General features: G+C 32.9%; 1 protein-coding gene across 3 annotated transcripts in view; it reads left to right on the forward strand.

Annotated features, from left to right (window-relative positions):
- SOX1 (SRY-box transcription factor 1) overlaps positions 1-17,708 on the forward strand; it is a 74,829-nt gene that overhangs the window by 21,135 nt on the left and 35,986 nt on the right. For all 3 annotated transcript variants that reach the window (XR_007951748.1, XR_007951750.1, XR_007951749.1), the window contains exon 2: positions 17,176-17,270. The gene's annotated coding sequence lies outside the window, so the exon portion shown is untranslated. The remainder of the gene's footprint in view (positions 1-17,175; positions 17,271-17,708) is intronic.

Genomic DNA, 17,708 nt, shown 5'->3' on the forward strand with positions numbered 1-17,708 from the left:
ATAAGCCTAAAAAGGAGGAAAAGAGAAGAAAGGGGAGAGAAGCAGCAGAGAAAGACATATACATAGAGAGAGACAGAAAGAGAAAGAGAGGGAGAAAAAGAAAATAGAGAAGAAGACTTAGAGATAGAAAAAAGAAAGGAAAAAAAGAAATGAGAAAATGAAAGACTATAGAAGAGAAAAAAACAAAAAGGAGGAGGAGCGAAAATAACGAAATAAAATAACAAAACAAGGAGAGCAAATAAAAAGAACTAATGAAAAGGAGAAAGAAAATAGCAAAGAAGAGAAAGAGAAAAAACAATAGAGAAGGAGAAATAACAAAATATCAAAAGTGGAGAGATTAAAAATAAAAGAAACTAAAGGAAAAAAATTGCAAGAAAAAATGAAAAGAGAAAGAACATATAGAAAGTAGAGAAGAAAACAATGAAAGAATAAGAAAAATAGAGAAGGAAATAAAGGATTAAAAACAATATCAGAAGAAAAAGAAAAGAAAAATTAGGGGGGAAAGAAAAGATAAAGATTAAAGAAAATAAGCATTGATTTGTTTTAGCAGTCTAGAAGCTGAAATAAAGTTAAGAAGAGTTTTAAACAAATATTTTAAAATATGATGAGGGCAAATCTATAATTTGTTGCAGAAAAGGATCACTGATTTGGGGTATAAAAGCACTTAGTATGACATCTTTATCAGTAACCAATATTTTCATTAGCAAACCAGAAGATTGAGTAGAGAAAGAAAAGAGAGAAAGAGGAAGGAAGGAAGGAAGGAAGGAAGGAAGGAAGGAAGGAAGGAAGGAAGGAAGGAAGGAAGGAAGGAAGGAAGGAAAGAAAGAAGGAAGGAAGGAAGGAAGGAAGGAAGGAAGGAAGGAAGGAAGGAAGGAAGGAAGGAAGGAAGGAAGGAAGGAAGGAGGAAAGAAGGAAGGAAGGAAGGAAGGAAGAAGGAAGGAAGGAAGGAAGGAAGGAAGGAAGGAAGGAAGGAAGGAAGGAAGGAAGGAAGGAGGCAGGAAAGAAGGAAGGAAGATGGGAGACAGGGAGGAAGAAAACGAGAGGAAGAAAGAGAGAAAAAAGGAAAGAAAAAACCTTGAACTACAATGTTCCCTCCTCCATGCTCCCCAAATGTATTCTAAGAATAATTCACTGTCAACTAATGGGTTCTATTCAAATCTGAGTACTTTAGTTCATCACAAAGTTAAATAGGTTCTGAGTTCAAAATCAAATCACAAGTTGCTACATAGTAAATTGCTAAATGTTACCTATGGGGAAAATTTGTCTGTGTCAGAAACTCTGGACATTGTGAGTAATTCTCGGTGCCCTGCAGGCAGCTTGCAAGGATTTAATTGCCCTCAGCCACTTCAGAACAACCATGTGGGCACATTAAAGATTTTGTTTGTGAAGAACAGCAGGTCATCACATGCAAAGCCTCGAAATAGTCAGCCAGTCAAATCAGTGGAAAAATCAGCTTTTGTTAGTTTTTGCAGTTTCAGGAATTAGGCATTCACTGCAGAGCTACAGTTTTGAGAAATTGCAATGTCAGGCATGTTCCCAATGGGGAAATATTGTGAAAGTGTGGAGGAACATAAGATTGTGCTTGACAATGGGGAAACTGACAGAGTCATCACCCAGACATTGTTTTCGATTGGAGCACCCCGGAAATGCTAAAAAAGTGATGATATCTAGTGGCAGAAACAGCACTTCATATGAGTCCTCCACATTCCCAAGATGCTGAAATAAGGATTGTAGACATCAAGAGTACTAACTGGGCTTCGTATGAGAAATACTAGACATTTATGATGAATATACTTTGTAAGTATATAAAACTAGCTACAGTACAGTTGATTGATATGGGATTCAGGTTTATCTTATTTCTGAAGAAAATCCTGAGCATCATCTTAATTATAACTTAGAGAGAAAAAAACAGAAAGCACAGACATTTTAGTATTTAGATATCTTAGAAGCTATGTAAGGGGAAGATTCTAGTGTTAAACATAACTAGTTTAGGAATGAACAGCTAGTTGGTAAAACAGATAGTGTACCAAGTCTGGCATCAAGAAGACTCAACTTCCTGAGTTCAAATTTCATTTCAAACAAGCTAGCTGTGTGATTCTGGACAAATCACATAACCCTGTTTGCCTCAGTTTCCTCATGTGTAAAATAAACTGGAAAAGGAAATGACAACTTTTCCAAGAAAACCTAAAATGGGGTCATGGAGAGTCAAATAAGACTGGACAACAAAAACAATAGAGAATGTTTAAGTGGTAGTCTTAATTCTTTATTTCAGAAATTGGTGGTATACTGAAACAACGCTGAATAATATGAACAATATGTCAGGAGAGTTGAGTTTTTAATCTTGGCCACTTATTTCCTGTACTCTGGGCCTCAATTTCCTCAGGTGTAATAAGAAAGAATTGGGTACAATAATAAATATCAAATTCAATGACTGACTGAGAAAGGCAGAAGCATAATAAAGTGAAAAGTACATTGGATTTGAAGTCAGGAGAGCTGAGTTCTGGCTGCAGTTCTAATCCTTGTTGGCTGTGTGATCCCAATGAAGTCACAAATTTCTTTCTCTTTTTAATTTTTTAATTTTAATTTTTTATTTTAGCTTTTTATTGATAGAACCTATGCATGGGTAATTTTTCAACATTGTCCCTTGCAATCACTTCTGTTCTATCTCCCCCCTCCATCCCCTCCCCTAGATGGCAGACAGTCTCATACATATTAAACATGTTAAAGTATATCTTAAATACAATATATTTGTACAAATCGATACAGTTCTCTTGTTGCACAAGAAAAATCAGATTCAGAAAGATAAAAAATAACCTGGGAAGGAAAACAAAAATGCAAGCAGTTCACATTCATTTCCCAATGTTCTTTCTTTGGGTGTAGCTGGTTCTGTCCATCATTGATCAATTGGAACTGAATTGGATCTTCTCATTGTCAAAGATATCCACTTCCATCAGAATATATCCTCATATAGTATTGTTGTCAAAGTGTATAATGATCTCCTAGTTCTGCTCATTTCATTTAGCATCAGTTCATGTAAGTCTCTCCAAGACTTACATGTATTCATCCTGTTGGTCATTTCTTATAGAACAATAATATTCCCTAACATTCATATACCACAATTTACCCAACTATTCTCCACATGATGGGCATCCATTCAATTTCCAGTTTCTAGCTACTACAAAAAGGGCTGCCACAAACATTCTTGCATATACAGGTCCCTTTCCCTTCTTTAAGATCTCTTTGGGTTATAAGCCCAGAAGTAACACTGCTGGATCAAAAGGTATGCACAGTTTGATAATTTTTTGAGCATAGTTCCAAATTGTTCTCCAGAATGGTTGGATCCTTTCACAACTCCACCAGCAATGCATTAGTATCCCAGTTTTCCCACATCCCCTCCAACATTCATCATGATCTTTTCTTGTCATCTTAGCCAATCTGACAGGTGTGTAGTGGTATCTCAGAGTTGTCTTGATTTGCATTTCTCTGATCAATAGTGATTTGGAACACCTTTTCATATGAATAGAAATAGTTTCAAAGGGTTGTTTATACCTTTTGACCATTTATCAATTGGAGAATGGTTTGATTTCTTATAAATTAGTCAATTCTCTATATATTTTGGAAATGAGGCCTTTATCAGAATCTTTGACTGAAAAAATGTTTTCCCACTTTATTGCTTCCCTTCTAATCTTGTTTTTTTTTTTTTTTTTTTTTTTTTTTTGGTTTGTACAAAAGCTTTTTAACTTGATATAATCAAAAATTTTTATTTTGTGATCAATAATGATCTCTAGTTCTTCTTTGGTCACAAATTCCTTCCTCCTTCACAAGTCTGAGAGGTAAACTATCCTATGTCCTTCTAATTTATTTATAATTTCATTCTTTATGCCTAAATCATGAACCCATTTTGATCTTATCTTGGTGTATGGTGTTAAGTGTGGGTCCATGCCTAATTTCTGTCATACTAATTTCTAGTTTTCCCAGTAGTTTTTGTCCAATAGTGAATTCTTATCCCAAAAGTCGGGATCTTTGGATTTGTCAAATAATAGATTGCTATAGTTATTGACTATTTTGTCCTGTAAACCTAACTATTCCCCTAATCAATTAGTCTTTTTCTTAGTCGATACCAAATGTTTTGGTGACCGCTGCTTTGTAATATAGTTTTAGATTAGGTACAGCTAGACTGCCTTTATTTGATTTTTTTTTTTCATTAGTTCCCTTGAAATTCTTGACCTTTTGTTCTTCCATATGATTTTGTTGTTATTTTTTCAAGGTCATTAAAATAGTTTCTTGGGAGTCTGATTGGTATAGCACTAAATAAATAGATTAGTTTAGGTAATATTGTCATCTTTATTATATTCATTAGGCCTATCCAAAAGCATTTAATATTTTTCCAATTGTTTAGATATGACTTTATTTGTGTGGAAAGTATTTTGTAGTTTTGCTCATATAGTTCCCGGAAGTCACAAATTTCTTATGTCTGTTTCTTCATTTATAAAATGTGACCAATTATCTCATTCTTTGTACTTCATTGTATTGTTGAGAGGATAGCACACAAACCTCAAAATTCTGTATAATGTAAGCCTTAATTACTATTATGAGTGTGCACCACTATTATTTTTCCAATTAAAATTTAGCATGGCCAAAAACTAGCCTACTTTCCCCTTCCAAAAAAATTACCCTAAATATAACATAGAACTGACTTTAATTAGTTAGTCAATATGATCATTTCCAATTGAAACCAGTTATACTTTCTGCAGTATAAGAAAATTTAAGGATTGACTCAAGGACTAATGACTGACTCAAGCTGCAACATGAGTATAAAAGACCTGATAGACCTGGGATGATATATTCATTTCATCCACCTTCACAGTAGAAACCATTTTAACTAAAAAAAATTGATTAAGAGACCATTAGGAGAAAGCACTTGACCAATTAGAAGTGTTAGGGTTTTGTTTAGCTTTAAGTCTAAATTAGCTGTTAGTTGGGTCACTGTGGCCTAATGCCCTAACTCCCCTGGACCTCAAGTTTCTTGCCTTTAAAAAACGAATGAGTTGGATGAGATTTTCATTGTAATCTCATCCAGCTCAAGAGGGAAAACCATAAATCATAAGATGATCACAAGATCATTTTGGCAATACAAGTGATCTGATTAATTTAGTTAGAGAATAACAGTCTGTGTCTACTCAGACATGTGGTGCATTATTGATGTACTCTGAAACTCATGCTGTGTGAATCTTAATATTCAGAAAATACAAACATCTTAGCATTTAAAAAATCTTAGAAGGTGTATTAGGAGAAGTTTTAAGTATTAAATTTGACTAGTTTGGAATCATTAATCTTATTATCATTAATAATATATGATTTTGCCATTTCTAATTGGATCAAATCTGTCACAATCAAATCCTTCTTTCTACTTTCACAGTTATTACCTAAGCCTTATTACTCCTTGCCCATATCATTGCAACAGCCACCTATTTGGTCTTCCTGCCTAAAAACTCTTCCCATTTCGGTTCATTCCCCACCTTGCTTCCAAAGTAACTTTCTATATATGCATATAGAATAGTTTGATTTTCTAGGCTAGAACCTCGAAGCAGCTTATTGTCTCAAGAAGCAGCTTATTGTTTAACTTCTAAAGTCCTTTACAACCTTAGCGCAGGTGTCTCTCTAAACTCATTGGACATTGCTTTCCCATATTCTTCAAAACAGCCAAATTGTCTCCTCCTATCCTTTATATATAACACTCTAACTACAATTTTTACCTTTTCTCTGATCATCCAACATGACTGCAATGCATTCCTTCCTCATTTATGTCTTATGGAAGGTCCTTCTCTTCCTTTCAGATGCAATTTAGCAGCACTTTTTGCATGAAGCTATTCCTGATCTTTTCAAAAGCTAGTCTCTCCTTCCCAAGCTACCTTGTATTTAGCAATGTAATAATTATTTGGATTTATTTCACATATATTTGCATAGTTAATTGCTTTGTTCATTAGACTATAAGTTCCTTGCAAATAGGGATTGTTTCATTTATTGTCTGTAAATGCTTGATAAATTGAAACAAATTGTGGTTTTTGATTAAAACTCAAAACTGAAATCATGCACATAGTTTTCCTCAATAATGATCCATAAATCCATTTGTCACTAACCCCCAACCAAATATCCAAATAGTTATCTCAACTCTCTTTCTACCCTTCTTAGCTAGTTTAGAAGTCAACTTTACCTTTCCATATTATTCACACAGCATGAAGTTAGTTTGTAATTAGGAGAGTACTATGAATTATATAGGGATATATACACATACATGCATACACTAGTAACAGTATAGCTATAAAAGTACAGGAGAAGTTTAATAGTTATTTGCCTAATAGTATAAGGATTGTTTTGAAATTCAAATAACTGAATTTACTAGGTGATAAAAGAATGGATAGCATTCTGGTAAAAACTGTTAGTAATGCCAAACATTCAATGAAGCTAAAACATCTAATTTTAACTAATGAATAAAACCCACCACCCTATCAATTCAATGAAAGAGAAAATTCAAACTGCTTACGCAGCATCATATAACAATTGGTTGATTTTACTGATTAAAAAAAATCTTTTCAACACATTGCTTTGGCCAATCTAGACACACATATTTTGACTATTTACTTGAAACCAGACAGCATACAAAGAAGAAAGCATATCATTTGGTTCTATTTTCTGTTTTTCTTTAAGACATGGAGGAAGCAATAGGAGAACTAAGTAAAGCTATCTTCTGCATGTTGACTATTTTATAATTATTTACCTTATTGAAACCACTATAGACTACATCTGTGAAGCCACTGTAGCTCTAATGGAGAGGAGGGGCACAATCAATTTCTCAGCACTGTTTTAACTGATATCTTGTCTATAGTGCAGATGCTTCATGGTACTGTACACAAGACAGAATCTTGTCTTTTTTAAACAAGATTTAGAGCTATAACCATTGACTAGTTGAACAAATACAAGATTAGTAACCAATTAGACTTAAATTCTAGGCTTTCCTGGATCCCAGCTAAAATCTACAGGGAAATTTTTTTTTCTAATTCTTCTTTTAATTAATTTAATTTACAGAATAAAACAAGCATTTCCATAACATAATATAATAAAAAATTTTAAGATGCTTATACATAAAACTGAAATATCAATACTGATCCCTCTTAATTCTAGTTAGTGCCTTGTCTTTGTTATTATTTTCAGTTTGCTCACTTCATTTACACACATTTTTTTGCATGTTGTCTCCTTCTTGGACAAAGAATTTCTTAGTTTTCTATGTATTCCTAGCACTTAGCATAGTGCTCGGCATATAGTAGTCATTCAGTAAGTATTGGTTTTTTTTTTTAAACCTGCCTAATTGACTGTAATCAGATTCCTGTCTGACTGTAACTGTTATGTGGCTTCATTCCCCTACTTACAAAAAGATACATCTTTTTAAAGAATACATTTACTACCTTCTTACACAGAGATTGGGGGAGTATAGATAAATATACAAGAGCTTTACAAGTTTAGGGCAAAGACATTATGTAAATAGTAGAGTCATTATAACTGTAGTCAAAATTTTAATTTTCTCTTTCTCTGCATGACATTTCACTAGATATTATGATGTTTTTTAAAAATCTCTCAAATACTTAAAACTTAAATGAATTCATGATCTCACAGATTTAGAAGTTTTGTCTAGTGATATATATCTTAACCCATCCATGCCTGTCTCACTTGTACATCTCTTATCCATGTCCTTCCACAAGTTCCCCATGAGGTTACCCAATCTACTGGAGGTTTTCCTTGATTGCTCTTGCCTTTTTTGATAGGTTCAGTGAAAGCTTTGATCTATCTGTCTAAAGTTTCTTGCTCTTGTTACAAAAACAGGCCATTTTCTAGGTACCATATAGTTAAAATTTCTGATCATATAATGAAAAACTGTAGTCACTATAGGAAGATTTAAGGAGAAAATGATCCCATATAAATTACTTTATACAAATCCAATGAATAGCCAATATGTTTTTAAGGCACTCCCCTTTGAGTAACACCTGTTATGATATATCAAACTGAAATGATCCATCTTGAAAAGTGGGTGTAGGGGCAGTATATCTGTCTCATAACATTTTTTTAAAATTGGGCTGTCTTTTGTAACCCCTGATTTGTAATGTCTTGCAGTCAGCTCATACTCCACATCTGCTTTTCCATTGCTCTTTAGGTGATATGAAATTTCAACTCTGAAGACTAAACTGCAATATTATAGTCAGTATAAAAACAGCATCTCTGTGTATACACCCTTCATTTTTTTATCCAGTAAGCCATCCTTTCATAAAGAATAAAACAGAGAGAAGAAAGTTTAACAAAATTAATCAATATATCAATCAAGGGTAATATCTACAATGTCTGACAGAATATGCAATGTTCCATATCCATAGGTACCCACTCTGCAAGGAAGGATGGAGATATAATCTTTCAGTTTTTCATTGAGAAGTCTACAATTGTAAACATAAAAAATATTTCTAGAGAATCAGAAATGTATCAGAATGGAGTTACTTAAAGAATCAGGTCAAGAGTAACCAGGTCATAAAATAGTTTCCTGATCCCCCTACACCCACTTTTTAAAATTGATAATTTCAGTTTGATAAATTACAACAGATGTTACTCAAAGAGACTGATGTAAGTCCCTTAAAAGATAACATATAGCCATTGAATTTGTCTAAAGTGATTCATAGAGGATTATTTTCTCCTTAAATCTTTCTATAGTGATCACAGTTTTTCATTATCATAGGACTTTTTTATTATAGCTTTTTATTTACAAGATGTATGCATGGGTAATTTTTCAGCATTAATAACTGCAAAACCTTTTGTTCTAATTTTTCCCCTCCTTTCCCCCATTCCCTCCCCCAGATGGCAGGTAGACCAATACATGTTAAATATGTTAAAGTATATGTTAAATACAATACATGTATACATATCCATACAGTTATTTTGCTGCACAAGAAGAATTGGACTTTGAAATAATGTTCAATTATTGTGAAGGAAATAAAAAATGCAAGTGGACAAAAACAGAGGGATTGGAAATGCTATGTAGTGGTTCACACTCATTTCCCAGAGTTCTTTCACTGGGTGTAGCTGGTTCTATTCATTATTGAACAAATGGAATTGATTTGGTTCATCTTATTGTTGAAGAGAGACAAATCCATCAGAATTGATCATCATATAGTTTTGTTGAAGTATATAATGATCTCCTGGTCCTGCTCATTTCACTCAGCATCAGTCCATGTAAGTCTCTCCAGACCTTTCTGAAATCATCCTGCTGCTCATTTCTTACAGAACAATAATATTCCATAACATTCATATACCACAATTCACCCAACTATTCTCCAATTGATGGGCATCCATTCAATTTCCAGTTTTTAGCCACTACAAACAGGGCTGCCACAAACATTTTGGCACATGTAGGTCCCTTTCCCTTCTTTAATATTTCTTTGGGATATAAGCCCAATAGCAACACTGCTGGATCAAAGGGTATGCACAGTTTGATAACTTTTTGAGCATAGTTCCAAATCGCTCTCCAGAATGGCTGGACCCATTCACAATTCCACCAATAATATATCAGTGTCCCAGTTTTCCCACGTCCCCTCCAGCATTCAGCATTATCTCATAGGCCTTTTTGCAATCAGAAATTTTAACTGGATGATACCTAGATTATAGATGAGACCTCTTGTACATCTAAATGGGATACTTTTTTGAAAAATAACATTGTCGAGCCATAAAATACTAGACCTTCTCAATTGGGCCATTACGTAGTTGCGCAAGTCATTGAACTCTCGTGTGTAATATTATATGTGTATATATATGTATATATTTTTATGTGTATGTATGTATACATTATATATACACATATGCATATATTAATTCTTCTCATTTATAAATGTAGGTAATTGGATTAGTTGATCTTCAATGTCCTTTCCAGCTCAAAATTCTATTACTTTATGATTTTATGATAATGCTATTTGATTTCCACCATGATTATACACAGTTGGAGCTGTTTGCTATCTAGTCATTAGATAGATAGATAGATAAACAGATAGATGATACTGCATATTCTGAAGGAAAATATTCTAGGAAAAACTTCATTGACTATAATCTACTGTTGCTTTGACTAAAGTTCTGGATAACCACTGTAGCCATTTATTGAATGATGGGAAAAACAATATGTTTATGAGATATAAATGTCTACTTTGTAGACTTTACTTAATACTTATTAGCCAATATGTTATTTGTAAGATATTTCTTCATCTGACTTCTTTGCATTTATTTCACTTATTTGTTTACTTCCTTTCCCCCCATTAAATTATATGAGGCCCTCTTGAAAACAGGATCTACCATCAATGGGTTTGTATTGACAGCAACTTTTACAATACCTTATATATAGTAGGTATTAGTTAACTGTTTGTAAGTGAAGGAATAAATGCAACATGCTTACATGTTGATTTTCTTAGTGAGACCTGTCCAAGACAATAAAAGCTATCTAGAATTAAAAAGACAAAAATTCCACAGAAGCTTTTGTTTCTGTTATTTGGATAATAGTATATGTTCTGAATGGAGTGAGGATATTGGAGGAGAGGAGATAGACCAGAGCAAAATCAAGAAATAGTTAAGGTGACTTTGTAGGTATTACATTCCCATTTTGTCCTCTCTCTTATCCATCACCTTCAATCTTCCAACTTCACACAGACACACACACACACACACACACACACACACACACACACACACCCCTCACCCCACTCAATCTTGATACTCATTCTTTCATGCTAACCCTGCCCTCCCTAGAACTCTGCCTTTCTATTTAAGGGACCTGATTTGGATATTGTAACTTTAGATAAAACTTAGTATGATAAATTAATATCTTTGAATAGGAAAGAATTTGAAAGTTCTTTCCAAGTAATTGGAACAATTTAAATATACCTTCCCAGATAATACTACTATCTTACTTATTAATAACATGGAACTGTATACTCTCAGAACCTTCAAGCCAGATCGGCCCTTAAACCAACCTTCTCATTTTTAAGATGAGAAAAATGAAGCTGACAACACTTAAGTTAAGGGTTACAGATCTAATTAGTGGTACAGCCAGAAATAAAAACAAGGCCTCCTGATTAATTGTACCATAATTGTTCCACTGTCCCAGAATGTCTTATTTTTGAAGAGGATTTAAAGTGGTGTAGGAAACGACCATGACAGATCAGTGATGGAGAAGTTGTATGACAGGGGAGCTTTTCAAAATTGCTTAAATCTCAGAAGATGGCCATCTCTCCTAATTCTTCCCATACTGAAATTTTTAGTGGTTTTAGCTTTTTAGTGTTTTATTTTTCAAAAACATTTAAGTTACCATTCAAAAGGAAAGGATCATCTATATACCAGACCAACCATTTAAGCTTTATCCTATGTATTAAAAACAAAATTATTTACTGATTGATTAATACTTATCATAAAAATAAGCAGTTAAGCAAATCAGCATATGAATATAATGTCATCTGACAATAAAATATAACCCAGCATAGCTCCTTATCTCTTGCTCTAGAGGAGAAAAATGTTCACCTTGAAACAAGATTGGTCATGATTTATAATCTGAGTTCAGCTGCCTTTTAAAGATTATATAAGTTATTCAATTTGTATATTTTTGATTCCTTCAATCTGCATCAGTTTGTACAACTTTTGTACAACTTTTCTCATATTTCTCAGCATTTGACATATACATCTTGACAACACAATAAAGTTCCATTATAATGATATACTACCATATGTTTAATCATTCCCCAATTGATAAGTGTATGTGTTATTTTTGAAAAAAAAATTCTGAATATTACCACCAAAAGAGAAACAATTACATATACATAGGAGAATACAAGAGAGAATCTTACATGAAACTACAAATATTTATTGCAAGCTGCTAGGAAGGAAGGAAGAAAAGAAAAAAGGAAGGAAGGAAGATGGATGAAAGGAAGAAAGGAAGCGAGCAAGAAAGAAAGAAAGGGAAGGAGTGAAGAACTTTTACAATAAATACAAATAGCCAAGTAAAATAAATCTACACAATGGTACTGACCAAAATTGTATATCTTATACATTGTATCTACCACTTCTGTTAGGAGATGAGAAACATGCTTCATCATGGATTATTTGAAGACATGGCTAGTCATTGCACTGATCAGAGTTCTTGTTTTTCAAAGTTGCTTTCATTTATAATGTTCCTGTCATTATTAGTACAAATAGAACAATTTATAAATAGTCATAAATAAAGAGAACACTTTTTTTCTTTTCACTGAATACTGTCAGTTCATGCTACTCAAGATTCTCTGAAATAATCTCTTTTAATCATTCTTATGACACAATAAGATTTCATTACATTCTAATGCCATAATTTGTTTAGTAATTCCCTATTTATTTTAGGGAGATCTAAGCCATTTCCTAATTGTCTAGTTCTTTTCTTTTTATCTTGTCATACCCCACTTCAGGGTCAGGAAGTTTATTTTGCTTATGACTTGCATCCTTATAACCTGCTCCATTCTTAGTCTCAATTTTTGCCTTATTAAGTTTTATTTATTTCCATTCTTCCTTTGCTCTTTTCAGACTTCAAGTGAGCATGATTTTATACCCATTCTCTCTTCCTTTTTCTCCATGTTCATTCATTTTTCTCATGTACCCTAATTATGAAGAATAGTGGATCACCCCTTTATTCTTCCTTTCTATACTAGTTTATTTTTTAACCTTCCCTTTTCCTTTACTTGTTCACATCCTCAGAACAGAATCAATTCACTTCTAGAACCTTTGTTTTTTTCTGATTTAATTATCCTCTCAATACTCTTTGAAGAAATTCAAGTTCTGAAGAGACAGTTTCTTCTCCTATTAGAATGTCAATACTGCATCATCATATAAAATCCTTCCTGTATTTATATTTCAAAATGCCTATGCAATTCTGATTTTTTAGTCAGAAAAGTTAGCTTGAAAGTCCTACATTTCATTAAAGATGTGCTTTTTCACTTGTAAGAATGCACAGATTTATAGAGTTGTAAGCCTATCTCTTTTCCCTTTTGTAATATTGAATTCTTATATTTAATTTTACCTATTATAGAAACTGTGAGGTTTTATGTAACCCTGACTTTAGTTCCTTACTGCTTGAACTGTTTCTTTCTGGATGCTTGCAGTATTAAAAAAAAAAAAATCTGTGGGAGCTTTATACTTTGGATATGGTATTCCTGTTTTGTTTTTGTTTTGTTTTGTTTCTTTTGGGTTGTTTTTTTTTTTCTTAACAGATTGTGATAAATTAATTCTTTCTATTTTTACTTTATCTTCTAATTCTCATGGATCTGGGAACTATGCATTTATAATTTTTTGAAATGTCCAAGTTTTTTAAATTATTATTTCCAGAGAGTTGAATGATTTTTAAATTTAATCTCCTTGTATTGTTTTACAAGTTTTTTTTTTTTTAATGTCAGACATATTACATTTTCTTCTATTTAAAAAAATCCTTTCATTTTGTTGTAAATTTTTTCTACATTATGGATTCATTTTTGTTTGGTCTGTTTACAGTTTTTAGGGAATTCATTTCTTGGGTAGTAAGTTTTTACCACTTTCTCTTCAAATGCTTTCACCCTAGAATTTTAATTTCATTTTTTATTGATTGCTTCATTTCTTCTTGGTATTCATCTAATTATTATAAAATTTCATTTTTTCCTTTGTGTCTTTGCTTACAATTGATGAAGAATTACTGACTTTTTTGAAGAGAATCACTCAATTTGTTATAATTTGTGCCAATTTCTGTGCTATTAGTATGCTGGTCTACCTTATTCACTCTTGCCTTGAATCACTTGTATTCCTGTGCTGACTTTCACCTCTACAAATAAAATCTAAATGAATCCTTGACATTTATAATGTTGATTTTTGAGGTCCTTCTTTGGCATCTTAAGACAGAATGTTAGGTACTTCAGACTCTTTGCGCTTCAGTGCCACATTTGGAGTGTTTAGGCTCTGTACTGGTTGCTTTCTACTGTTGCAACGTGGACCTTCCAAGCTCCAGCACTATAGTATATTGGTCACTCTAAAATTTCTTCAGGAGATTTCTCTACTTGGTTACTTCCAAACAGAGAACCTTTCAGGCTATACAGGTTTCTGGCACATCTCTTTTCTGTATGGCACATCTCTGAGCTGGTACTGGCTTTGTTTTTGGAAGCTTTTCCTATTGCCTTTGGTCTTTTGCTAATCTCTTTTGTAATTCTATGGTAGAAAAAAATAACTTACTGTAGTTTCTCATTGAATTTCTTCATTTTTGTTTTATCTGATAGAAACTTCAGGGTTTGGCTAGCTTAGATAGATGAGACATGGTTAGTGTGTCTCTCATTTAAGTCATTATCAGGACTGAGACTATTCATTTTATTTTTAGGGATTTTCTTGTTTTTCTGTAAGGAAAAAAATCTTTCTGCCGAGTGAAATTAGCAGAGCCAGGAAAACACTGTACATGGTAACAACAAGATTATGTGATGGTTGACTGTAATGGAATTGGCTCTTCTCAAAAAATCATTTAATTTCTTAGTATTCTAGACAAATATTTAGGAACATATATTTCAGAGAAGATGTATTGGTAGAGAAAGTTTCCTCAATGAGCAGTTTCTTATGCCAATGAAATAGCAGATTCAGTCTCTATCCCTATGAATAGTGGTACATAAAGGAATTTTGTTTCTGTTTTTGGCCTTCTTGGTTTATCCATTTTATAGATGCAGAAAACCTAAGAGTACTCCTTTTCTATTGAGGTGAGCAGTGATTCAAAGTATTCAAGGTATCCCAATGCAATCAGAATAGAAAATGCCAATTGAATCAAAAGAGAGAATGTGGATCATAGTATAATATTTTCACTTTTTTGTTTTTTTCTTTCTTGCATTTTTTTCCCTTTTGGCTTGATTTTTCTTGAACAATATGAAAAATATAGAAATATATTTAAAAGGATTATACTTTGTTACTTGATAATCTATATGAGATTCCTTGCTGTCTTGAATTGGGGGAAGAGGCATGGAAGGGAGGGTGAAAAATTTAGAAGACAAAGTCTTACAAAAATGAATGTTGAAAACTATCTTTAAATGCATTTGAAAAAATGCTATTAGAAATAAAATAAGATTTTAAAAAATCTTTCTACAAATACTTTAGAGGCAGAATGGCATAATATATAGACCTGTCGCTAAGACAGAAAGATCTGGGTTTAAATCCCACCTCTGAAAAGTACTATTACCCTGGACAAATCATTTAATTTCTTAGTATTCTAGACAAATATTTAGGAGCATACATTTCAGAGAAGATGTATTGGTAGAGAAAGTTTCCTCAATGAGCAGTTTCTTATGCCAATGAAATAGCAGATTCAATCTCTATCCCTATGAATAGTGGTACATAAAGGAATTTTGTTTCTGTCTTTGGCCTTCTTGGTTTATCCATTTTATAGATGCAGGAAACCTAAGAATACTCCTTTTCTATTGAGGTGAGCAGTGTGGTACAATAGAAGGAGCACTTACTCTAGAGTCAGAAGTTAGTTTTTGTTGACCTAATTTTTTTTAATCATGTTCAATTCTTTGTGAAATCATTTGTCATTTTCTTGGCAAAGATACTAGAGTGGTGTGCCATTCCTTCTCTAACTTATTTTACAGATGAGAAGACCAAGGCAAACATAGCTAGTAAGCATATGAGGCTGAATTTCTTCTATGGAAGATGAAATCTTCTTGACCCAGGTTCAATGCTCTATCCACTGCATCACCCAGCTGCTCTAGAGTCTAGGACCTGGGCTTAAATTCTAGTCAGCAAGACATTTAACTTTCCCAGGACTTCATGTTCCTCATCTGGAAAAAAAAAAAAACAGGTAGATTTTATTGGATTATCTCCTTTCAGTTTTACTTTATGATTAGTGGTGTTAATATTCACATTAATGAAATTATAGATAAATTGAAAAATGACTTAGCATTCTTTGGTAAAGGTACAGTTATTGGCAGAGTCACTATCAAAAAAGAAAAATGGATATTTTGCATAATCCACTTGGTGTTATGTTTCCAGGTCTTAAATGATCACTGTTGCATTTTCTCCTGCAACCTCAGCAAAGTCATATCCTATAACAAATACCAAACTTAGAAATAGTAGGTGTTTCTCCAGGTCATCCTTTATTTCTGCTAATTGCTATGTGATCTTGAGAAAATTCCTGACTTTTTCTGAACCTTAATTTCTTCATTCATAATATGAGTTGGTTGGACTCTATAATCTCTATGATTCCTTTCATCTGTAAAATTTTGTGTTTTTCAATTAGGATACTCATTTCAGACAAAGATATGAGTCATCACCACTACTGCCAATAACAAATAGAAGGCATTGAGGGCTGTAGGGTTGGGTTTTTTTTTTTTAAGCTAAAACCTTCCATTATCAAAACTACATCTTTGAGTATTCATGTAAATTAAATATCCATATTTACACTTGAAGTGATTTATGCATACTAGTGGTATTAAATTTGTATCTAGGTTATATAGATCATTATCTTTCCTTGAGGCCAAAAAAAAAAAAATGGAGTGCTTAAAATGATTCCCTAAACTACTTATTTTGTCTGAAGAATTATACTTGACCCTGTGTGTTCATTTATATTTCTAAAATTCAGCGGAATAACTGTCACATAATATTTTATAGATTTCATGCTTGGAGTTGTGATTTTTTTTTTCAAATGGCAATCAGTTTTCCTCAGATAATGATTAGTTTAATGGTATCCCAATTCTTTTTCTAAAGCTCTGATGCTGTCCTTTCTAAATACATAATTTAATTTGTTATCCAAGTATCAAATTCAATATTTCAAACGATATCAGCTGCCAGTACTGAGCCATTTGGTGTACTATTTAAAGTGACCAATAAAAGCAAGTCAGTCCTTGAACTGATATCTGCAATCAGTTTCACATGACCAGGTTCATATCCTATGGGACACCAAAGGAAATTAGAAATGGCAGAAATGTAAACATCTAACCATATATTCTTGAACTTTTGTCTATTTTAATTTCAAACAATTCTACAGCTCTAGTAAACAGCAACTTCTTTAGAGGACAGTTATTTTAACTATTTTGACTTCCAGAAAATCATTCCTAATAATCAGTCCAAATTTCCTTTTGACAGGCAGATTGGAAGAGTGGGTAGAGGGGACCATTTTGGTGTTAGGAAGATCTAGATTCCAGCACTTCTTCTTACACATACTGACTTTGTGACTTTGGGTAAGTATCTTAAACTCACATTTCCCTAGGCCGGAGTCTCCAAACTTTTTTGATTGTGCATTCTATCAGTTAAAAAAAATATATCCCTCCTATATATGTATACTGTACTAATTATGAATGTTATAAAAATCATCCTAAAATAGAAAGAAGAAAAAGAGAAACTAATATTTACTCCTATAATCAATAGTAAACTTCTGAACTTCATTGAGTAGGGAAGTTACATGTTAAAGGATCAGACTTGCACTTTGGGGAAATCACTTTGGCAGCTGAGTGGAGCTGAGATTGGATCAGGGACACTAAGTAAGAAGCTATTATGATTATCCAGGCAAATAAGAACTCATAGGGAAGTGGTTATCTGAGTAAAGAGAAGGGTTGAGTTGTAGATGTAGTGGGTGGTAAAATTTGGAAGTTTATTAACTGTGGGATGAGTGAGAATGA

Source organism: Antechinus flavipes, chromosome 3, assembly GCF_016432865.1.
Source record: "Antechinus flavipes isolate AdamAnt ecotype Samford, QLD, Australia chromosome 3, AdamAnt_v2, whole genome shotgun sequence".
NCBI lineage: Eukaryota > Metazoa > Chordata > Mammalia > Dasyuromorphia > Dasyuridae > Antechinus > Antechinus flavipes.